Here is a 10,129-nt window from a genome sequence, read left to right on the forward strand (position 1 = left end):
CACCAGAGTACCCAAAGGGCTCCCATATAAACTATCTGTCGTTACATTATGTCCCGATGTGGAGCTCGATCCCAGGATCCTGAGATCATGACCTGAACTGAAGGCAGAGGCTTTAACACACTGAGCCACCAGCCCCAATGTATTCTCTTCAGTACCAGAATTTGTAACCAATTGACAGATGAAAAAGGAGGCAGTCAAGTGAAAATCAATAGGTCTTAGACCTGCAAGAAATTTGAATTAGATGAATTCAGCTACTCAGGCACTGTTTCACATTTTCAGATCTCTGCAGAAAAGGAGTTAACCTTTTTACACTATGTAAAAGAGAAGACTATAACACATACTATGTGTAAGCATGTAAATATCAAAAAATATCCCATTAGTTGCTAAGACACACAGGGCCTATATTTTCTCTCAAATTCATGAATATGTAGGAGCAATAAGTGAGAAGTGAATGTATACTTTTCACTTCGAAGTCTTTTAGAAATCTAAAATATGACTTTCTATGGTTTGTGTCTCCGTATTCCTTTATTGCCAGTTTGAACAAATCCACATGCTTTGATTCAAAGGTAATAAATTCCTCTTATTTGGAAACATGATGTTTATTTTTATTCTCTCACCCTTAGCAGGTGGTTTCATTTTAGCACACTTCAGAGTTATAATTTCATGCTTATTAAAAACATTTATTATGATCTACATAGATGAATGAAACTTTTATTTTATTAAATTATTTGACAAAAAATATGTTATTTTTAAAAATGTATTTCCTTTAGGGTTATTTTAGAGCGTTCAGAGAGGATCTAGGAGTGTGGTATTATGTAGTTTTTAAGTAGGTATGAAATGGTTATTTATAGGATTGTTTCTTTAAGGCTTATGTATATTGTCCATTATATGCTATAAAATATTTTGAAAGTAAATTTAAGGTATGTTTTACATAGTTTATTTTTTGGAAATAAATATTGAAATGACTTGTGAAATTCAGTATATTCTCAACATTAATTTATTTTGAAATTTACCAGTTGTCTACTGAACTATTATATGGCAGATATTACTTCAGACTACACTGGTAAATGAAATACTTGGCTTTGTAGAACTTTTATTTTAATGGGTGAGACAATTCAAAGCTATAAACCTTAATAAAAATTGCATAGTACATTCAAAAAGGATGAGTACAATGGGGAAAAAGAAAAACTCGATCAGGGTGAGAAAAATCAAGGTTGCTAGGCAGGGGATGGGGAGTTAAAATTTTTAATAGGAAGATCAGGGTAGTTACAATGAAGCTGACAATTGAACAAAGGTATGGAAAGGTGATGAATTTGCGCAGAACTATCAGCAATAAGGTCACTCCAGACAAAGGAATTGGCTATCTTGAAGGCCATAAGGTTGGATCATGCCTGGCATATCTGAGGAATAGCAAGGAGGCCACTGTGAGTGACTGAAGAGTAGCAGGGAAAGAGGTCACAGAGGTTAAATGAGTGGCTAGATCATGTAAAGCTTAGAAGTCATTGTAAAACTCTGGCTTTTATATTTGGAAACTTACTGTGTGATAGAATTTCTGCTAATAACTGAGAGTTCAATTGTCCATAAAATTTCAAGGACTCTTATTCTAGTAAGACAGAATGAAGAGAAAGAGTTCATATTTTCACATGGTGTAACAAATGCTCAGAGATGCAAGTGTAGGAAGCTATAGGATCACAGAAGAAGGCCCTAAAATCACACCAATATATTTGATGACTGTGACTATATATAAATTTGTATTTTCTAGATTTTTTATAGTCATGGAATCACACTGTATATACTATTCATTGCCTGGCTTTTCTTTTCTCAGCATCATTACTTTGAGAATCTCCAATTGTAAATAGTTCATTTTGATGTTGAATAGTAATCTCTTTAATGAATAGATCATAATTTTTCTTTGCTCTATGGATGGACATTGATGAACATTTCCACTGTTTTCAATTCTTAAAAATAAAGCTGATATGAAATTCATATACAAGTCCCTGTATGAACATAGGGCTTGTTTCTCTTGGTTAAATGCCTAGAAGTAAAATGGCTATTTTTGTAACTGCAACATATTTTGCATTTAAAAAAATTTTCAAACTATTTTCCAAAGTGGTTGTATCATGATATATGCCAACAACAGTTTAGATTTTTTGTTGCTTCTCAATCTAGCTCAGACCAAGTACAATTAGCCTTTATAATTTTAGCCATTCTAATAGATATGTAAGCATGTCTCATTATGATTTTAATTTGTATTTCTTTAATGTCTAAATGTTGAGAAATTTGTCATGTGCCTATAAGCCATCCATATACTTTTGGTGACATGTCTCTTCCATTATTTCCTTCACATGTAAAATTGGATACTCTGTTTGGTTATTAGTAAGGTCTTTTATTTTTATTCATTTTTAAATAATCAGAGTAGATGTCCATTATCAGATATGTAATTTGCAAATCCCTTCTCCATCTTTACGGATTCTCAATGGAGCTTTGATAGCTGTGTCTTTCAAGAAATATGCTACTTCTTTCCTGGTACACGGAGGTATGACTAGAACATTATCAATGTTGACCTTTGCAAAGAAAATCATGGCTTAAGATATATGTAGTCTGCAGTTGTTGGGAGTGTTCACCATCCTTGCCTCTAACTCATCTCTCACTGCCCACACATTCAGATATAGGGGAATATTGATTGACAAAATATTAATTGCCAAATAACACTAGTTAGAGAATAAGAAAAATGCAGGCACCTGATTATATAATATTACATAAATAAAATGTGTTTTTATAAGTGCTATTGGAAGTAAATTCCTCAATACTTTAATCACACAGAATGATGGAATCCTAGATTTTTTTTTCTTGTATTTACTAAGAAAATGATCATGCCTCAAGTATATTAAAATGGTATAGGGAAAATTAAAAATTGTTTTAAGATGATTTGCGTGTGTTGTTCGTATGTGAGAGAGAAAGTGAGAGAGAAAGATAAAGAAAAAGAGAAAGGGAAAGACAGAGAGGTGGCTGCAGTGAATTGATGAGTTGGAGGATAGATTTTAAAGTTTTGTCTTTTGCTTTCTACATTTCTTTTTCCTTAGGTACAAGAGAACAATCAGTAATATCTCAGAAGCCTGCTGGTAACATCAGCAGAAAGAATTAGAGGTTCCCAGAAAATTAAGATGACATATAGTTTTCCTGACATAAGAAAATCATTTTTTGTCCCCAGCTATTTTCAATGATCTATACCCCACCTGTGTACTTGCCCAAGCACACTTCTTCCAAAACTTCCTGGGAGGTTCTTAAAAAGAAATGCAAAAACCTCACTCCTTAAGGATTTTGAGGGAACAAGGCAATGGGAAAACTAACAGTCACCACCAGACCAGGAAATAGCCTAAGCTATTGAGACAATAAATCAGTGGTAAAACTCCTAGTGCTATTTCAAAAGCAATCAAGGCCTTGCATTCCTTGTCCCAGAAAATGAGCCCAAGACCCCATCTAGTTTCTATCTGCTCTTGAAGCCTGCAGAGTCCCATTCCCTTGTCCAACAGTTACCTCTGCTTTATTCTAACGTTGAAGTTTCTGCCCTCGGTGGAATACAAGCTTCATTCAGGTGAACATGCAATACATATTGCACAAATACATATGTGGATGTGCATGCATCCACAACCTTATGACCAACCATACACGGGATAATAAAACTCTCCCTTCTGAGTATTCATCTTAAATACTAAATAAAAATCTCTCTCCTGTTCAAACAGTCAAGGCTTTGGAACTTATTCCCTGTGATCTCCTTGTATGTTGTAAACAAAGATTCCTTTGTTTGACAACTCCACCTGTTTCTGTGATTCACCAAAGACTGACCTCAGTTAGTTCAGTTACTGTAATGGCTTTCACTACTCTGATTCTACCTCTGCAAGTCTCCAAATTTAACTATTTTTTCTCCCAATTCCGCATGTTCTTGGCTTTAAACTGCAACTCTGAAGAGAAGATTTGCTTGTTTAAAAAAAAAATCAAGAAAAGGGAGTAGTAGTCAACATTGTTACTTTGAACTTCCTGCCCTACGGGGCTCTCCTGTTCTTTCTCTTTGACTTCCTGAACTAAAACGACAGAAATTTGGCAATACATCACTCCCCAATCCAGATTACTGCCAGAACAGTTTATACTCTTAGAAAAATATTAGTTTAAAAGATCACATAATTAAATACTTAAGCATGTAGTGTAATATAGTGGTTTACAAGAAATATATTTTGGTCATCTGAATATTTGGTTTTCAACCATGGCTACTGACTCACAGCTCCTAAAACTCTTGGGATTTCCTGTGATAAGGGTGAGAGAGGTGTGTTTTGTTCTGTTAATGAAGTGACCTTCAGACCTCACTCAAGGCAAGGGCTGTTTGCCTGAAGGACCAACCACTTGGTGAAAGCCTTCACAACTTTTTGCCTCCCCTTCCTCCCAATACAGGATTATCTGGGGAGGGAAGAGGATCTGGAGATTAGATCAGCAAATGACAATGATTTAGTCAGTCATGACTATGTCATGAAGCCTCCACAGAAAAGCTGAAAGGACTGGGTTCAGAAAGCTTTTAGTTTGTTAAATGTATGAAAAGGCAGGAAGAGTGGCAGTCTTACAGAAGGTAATAGAAGCTCTGTGCCCATTCTCCATACCTTGCCCTGTGCACTTCTTTATCTATCTATTGATTTAAATCTTCTATTATATCTTTTAATAAGCTGGCAAACATAAAGTAAGTATTTTTCTGAGTTTTGTGAGTCCCTGTAGCAAATTAAAAGAATGTAAGAAGTAGGCCATTGGGACCTCCAACCTGTAGTTGCTCAGTCACAAGCACAGGTAATAACCTGGGGCCTACAGTGAGACTGGCATCTGAGGTGGGGTTGGAGATAGTCTTGGAGGACTGATCCCTTAACTGATGAAATCTTACACTATGTTCAGGTAGATAGTGTCAGAATTTAGTTGAATTCTTGGAGATCCTGCTGTTGTCTGAAAATTATTTGGCATTGTTGGTATGATGTCCTAAAACCCAAAAAGATATAGCTACCTCAAAATAAGAATACGGTTGACAGCTTATATATAATAAGTGAGTATTTCAGGGATTTAAAATATACCCAATAAATAATGTAAGGAAATAAGGAAAGATTTTGAAATAAAAACAAGAATAAGAACCTAGTGGTACTAATAGATTAAATATATGTAATCTAGTTGAATTAAGAATACAATGGATAGAATATGTAATGGATTCAATAGAGATAAGAAGTCACTTAAGGATATAGTCATCTGGATACCAGCAAAGCATTAAAATTATCAATATAAAAGAGGTGTAAGATGTAGGTGATGTGTGTGGAACAAAAGCTAGAGAAGAAATTAGATTTCCTTACTACTCATAGCCTGTTGACAAGTCCTTGAAGCTCCTCTGGGGACTCAGCTGCTTCCATGTGGACACATCCACTCAGGGCAAAAAGCATTCTTAGTCCTCCCCCCAGGATACTGAAAATCTACTTTCACATGTAAAAATTACTTTGGAAACTTCTTTATCTCTACTCCCCACCCCTGCCCTCAAGATATACATTGGCAATCATCTCCCAAGCATATACCCACTGATACACATCAGAAGAGTCTCTTCCCTGAGTTTTTACTAAATAGTAATAAATGACCTTTCCCTAACAATAGCTAGCCCCCTCAAGGTCCTGGAAACCTTGTTTATAAAATACCTTGGAGGCTTGTGCTATCCCTAACCTCCTCCCAAATTGAAAGTATATAATCAGCCACTCTTCATGACCCTCTCTCTCTACTCCAAATAAATAAATAAATATTTTTAAATAAAATAAAATAAATGACTTTTTTTAAATGAAAGAAGAAAAAGGAAAGAAATATTTGAATATTAATGTACATCTATTTCTCAAGCATAAAATAGTCAAGACACTGGATTAAAACTTACATACAAGAAAAGAAAGAAAATATTCATAACTAGAGTTGACTCTATGAATCCCAAACTAGGGCATACATACCAAAGACACACAAAAAAAATCACAAGTGTTAGAGAGAAAAAAAATAATTCATTAATAAAGAAACAAGAATCAGACTGACAGAATTTTTTTAAATAACATCAGATATAAAAAAGAATGAAGTAATAGCTTTATTATCTTGAAAAAAAATCACAAATGGAAACATTTAGATCCTTATAAAATGTCATTGGCATAGGAAGGCATAATAAAAAAATATTTTCAGGAATACAGACCACAGATAATTTGCCTTAATTTGTGTAGGCAGCACTTAAATACTAATATTATTTTAACAGTTAAAATATACTCTATGATCTTTGAGGTTGGGGAAAAGAGGATGACCAAGTCATCTTGAAATAATTCAGTTTTATGAAAAAAGTAAAAAGATCAAAAAAAAGACTTGTAGAAAAGAGAGATAAAACATATGCATAATAAAAATAAATAAATAAATAAATAAACAGCTGGAGTGCCTGGGTGACTTAGTCGGTTCAAGTGTCTACCTTCAGCTCAGGTGATGATCCCAGGGTCCTGGTATTGAGCCCTGCATCAGGCTCCCTGCTCAGTGGAGAGTCTGCTTCTCCCTCCCATTGAGAAAAAAAATTTGACTTATTTATTTGAGAGAGATAATCTTTAAATTTTACTTATTTATTTGAGAGAGAGTGAGAAAAGAAAAACATGCACACAGCCGAGGGAAAAACAGAGGGAGAGGGAGAAGCACGCCACTGAGCAGGGAACACCCTGCGGGGCTCTATCCCAGGACCCGGGTATTATGACCTGAGCTATAGGTAGACACTTAACTCAGGTACCCCAATAAATACAATCTTTTAAAAAAATAAATAATAATAAAAATAAATAATATTTCAGATAGTATGATTTTTTTAATGTAAGACTTGGTATAAAAACAGGATGACATACTTGTCTAATTATAGCAAAAGACTTTGATAAGTTTAGATGCAGTAGTACATAAAAAATTTAACTTCTTTCATTAACTGATAATTTAATCAGATTAAATTAAGAGACATCAAATTTAGAGAATCTAATAGTCCTGATCTATTAATAAATGTAGCCATCCTGACCCCAAAACAAGAGTCTTCAGTAAGTATATAAGCATAAGTTGAACATTTACACAAACAGGCCATTATTTAGGCCAGAAGTCTATGCCAATAAATTCCTAGAGTTAAATATCAGGCTATATTTTCCAAGAATAAGGCAATAAAATTAGAAAACAATGACCAAAATATTAAATTCATATAATTGGAAGTTAACTTCATACCTAAAAAGAAATAATACAGCGAATTCAGAAATTTTTAGAATTACAGTACTTTGGAAATATCAACTCTCAAAATGAGTAACGGACAGGTGGGGCTAGCAAGAGACTCGTGGGAGGATTAAATCATGGGCCCCTGTATCTCATGTGCAGTAGAAGCAGTGGATTTGGAATTTCAGTTTTTCCACAACGTTCCACCACAAGCTGGTTAGAACTGTGCAAAAGCAGGAAGGGAAGCCCCAGTAAAGTGGACTGGGGATGCCAGAAGGGGAGGCTGGAAGGGGGCGCCTGGTGCTCAGTGCCCATTACAGACCCCACATTGCAATCCCCCACAGGAGAGACTCACCAATTTTAGGCCCCACAGGGGAAGCTGGAGGTTCATCTCCTGACTTTTTGTAGGAGCTTTGCAGCTCAGCTGGTGAGAATTCTCCATCACCCTGCCTTTCTCCAAGGGACTTTCCTTCAAGCACCCTTCCCAACTTCTTCCTCCTCCATGAAATAATGTTCCTCTCCTTTGTTTCTCGCACTTGCCTGTGATGGGACCTTAGCTTGCTCAGCCCAGACTGCCATTCTCTGCTCTTCCCAATTAAACCCATGCTGCTGGTCAAATAACTGGCAGATTAAGTTTAAGGCCAATCGAACTAATAAATTCAAGAACTTGCAAGGAACAAAATCAATATGCACAAATTAGTGGCACTCCTAGGTGCTCGGAAGGACCCATCAGAAAGAGACTGCTGAGAACGATCTCATTTACACCTGCATCCAAGATAGCAAGATACCCAGGAGGCCCCTGAACCAAGAAAGTGACAGCCCTGCAACAATGACGACAGACAGGGAGGGGAACACACGGAGATGGGGAGGCACTGTGCTCAGGGTAGAACCCACACTGGGAAAATACCTACTCTCCCCCAAAACCGGCTACAGAGTCCTCACTCTGGCTCCCGAATTTCCGGACTCGGCGCAAGCCTGGAGTGGGTGTGGACACGGGAAGGACCCCGCAGGGCTGAGGTGAGGAGAGCACAAGCACCAAAGAAGGCACAAGCTCCCTGACTGCAGACCATCTGAGGAGCCCCAGGAACCAAATCCGCGAGCATACAAACACAGACAAGGACAAGGATCACCCGAGCCCAGAAAGTGGGGACCCCACAGCCCCGCGCACAGCACAGCAGGAGGCCACGTCTCCTCACACAAAACGACGGAAGCCCCAGTGTCTACACAGGGCGCCCTTTCTCTGTGGGGTCCAGAGACCACGAACCCCTTGACAGTCCACTAAGGGACTTCTCCTCACCTCCTCCAGCGTCTGGTCCTTAGGAGGTTGGACTGCTGCCAGTGTGGGCGCGTCCTCCACAACAGGTCCGGTCAGTGTGGATGCAGAGCCACACCCTCCTCAGCTCGTCCTGTCAGGGTGGGAGGCGCCCCACATTCTCCAGAAGTCTCCACAGTGGGTCCTGAAAAGGCAGGGCTCAGGTCCCAGCTGTGGCTGTGCAGCCTGGGCTCAGGGCGGGAGCTGGGGTCTGGCGCCATCTGCAGGCGGTGCAAGGCAGTGCAGGACTGTGGGAGCTCACCCTTCAGTGGAAGGTCCTGCACCTCCTGGGGTCCAGCTGACGCCATTTCATTCCGGAAATTCAAAGTGCATGGAGCCCAATACCCCCCAACTTCCCCCCAAATAGCTAAGGAACAATGAATTGGAAACAATGTGGAATTAAAACAGTCCTTGACCCAAACAGTGTCACTGAACATGGCCCTGATGCAGACCCACACTCTGACCTCAACTTGGTCTCAAGCCTGGACCCTACCCTAATCCAAGACCCTAACCCTAGCCCCCAACCCAAACAATGTTCACAAGAATCAAGAGGTAGAAACTGCAAATATCCATCAATGGCAAGTGCATAAGCAAAGTGTGGTAAAGGGTTTGAATTTGGGTTCAGGTTCAGGTTTTAGTCAGAGTTCTAATCAGGCTTTGGGTTTAGTGTTAGGGTGAGGATTTAGAGTGAAGGACAAGGGAACAGAGTTATAGTTTAGGGCTTTAAGTTTATGATTTAGGCTTTAAGACTCAGGGCTTATGGGATAAAGTTCAAGGTCAAATTTGGGGTTTGACTTCATGCTGAGATTTGGGTTCAGGTTTCATGACTTGGAGGTCTGGTTTAGGGTTTGAGTTCGTGGTTCAGGGCTTGGATCCAGGGCTCAGGTACAGGCTTTGGGTTCCATTCCAGGTTTGGGATTCAGGGTTCTAGTTTGGGCTTTAAGGTCAGCTTAGGTTTCAGTGTTGGTAGGGTTTAAGGTTAGGTTTAGGGATGACACATTTTCTTCAGTTGTCATCATGGACAAAAAAATTCTATCTGAAGTTTCTAAGTCAGAAATGTATTTCATCTGGGGGCGCCTGGGTGGCTCCGTGTGTTAAGCCTCTGCCTTGGGCTCAGGTCATGATCTCAGGGTCCTGGGATCGAGCCCTTCATCAGGCTCTCTGCTTTACGGGGAGCCTGCTTCCCCATCTTTCTCTCTGCCTGCCTCTCTGCCTACTTGTGATCTCTGTCTGTCAAATAAATAGAATTAGTAAAAGCTATTATATGATCTTTTACAAACCATTTCCTATCTTTGCCTTCTCATGTGCCAAGACAGACAAGGATTATTTAAAACCCTGAAGAGAGTGCTCTTGCTTTTAAATTGCCTGTAACTTTCGTGTAATAGATTTATGATTGATGATAGATTTAGTTAAAATATAACTATTTAAAATATTTACTCTCAGTAAACGATTTCAACCTATGCTCATTTAAGTAACTTGGTGCATAATCCCTTTTCTATTAAACCATAGTGCAAGGACCAATGCCACGTTTCCGAGAGAACCCCAAGCTATTTTTCTAGA

Source organism: Mustela nivalis (genome assembly GCF_964662115.1).
Source record: "Mustela nivalis genome assembly, contig: HAP1_SCAFFOLD_336, whole genome shotgun sequence".
Classification (NCBI taxonomy): Eukaryota; Metazoa; Chordata; class Mammalia; order Carnivora; family Mustelidae; genus Mustela; species Mustela nivalis.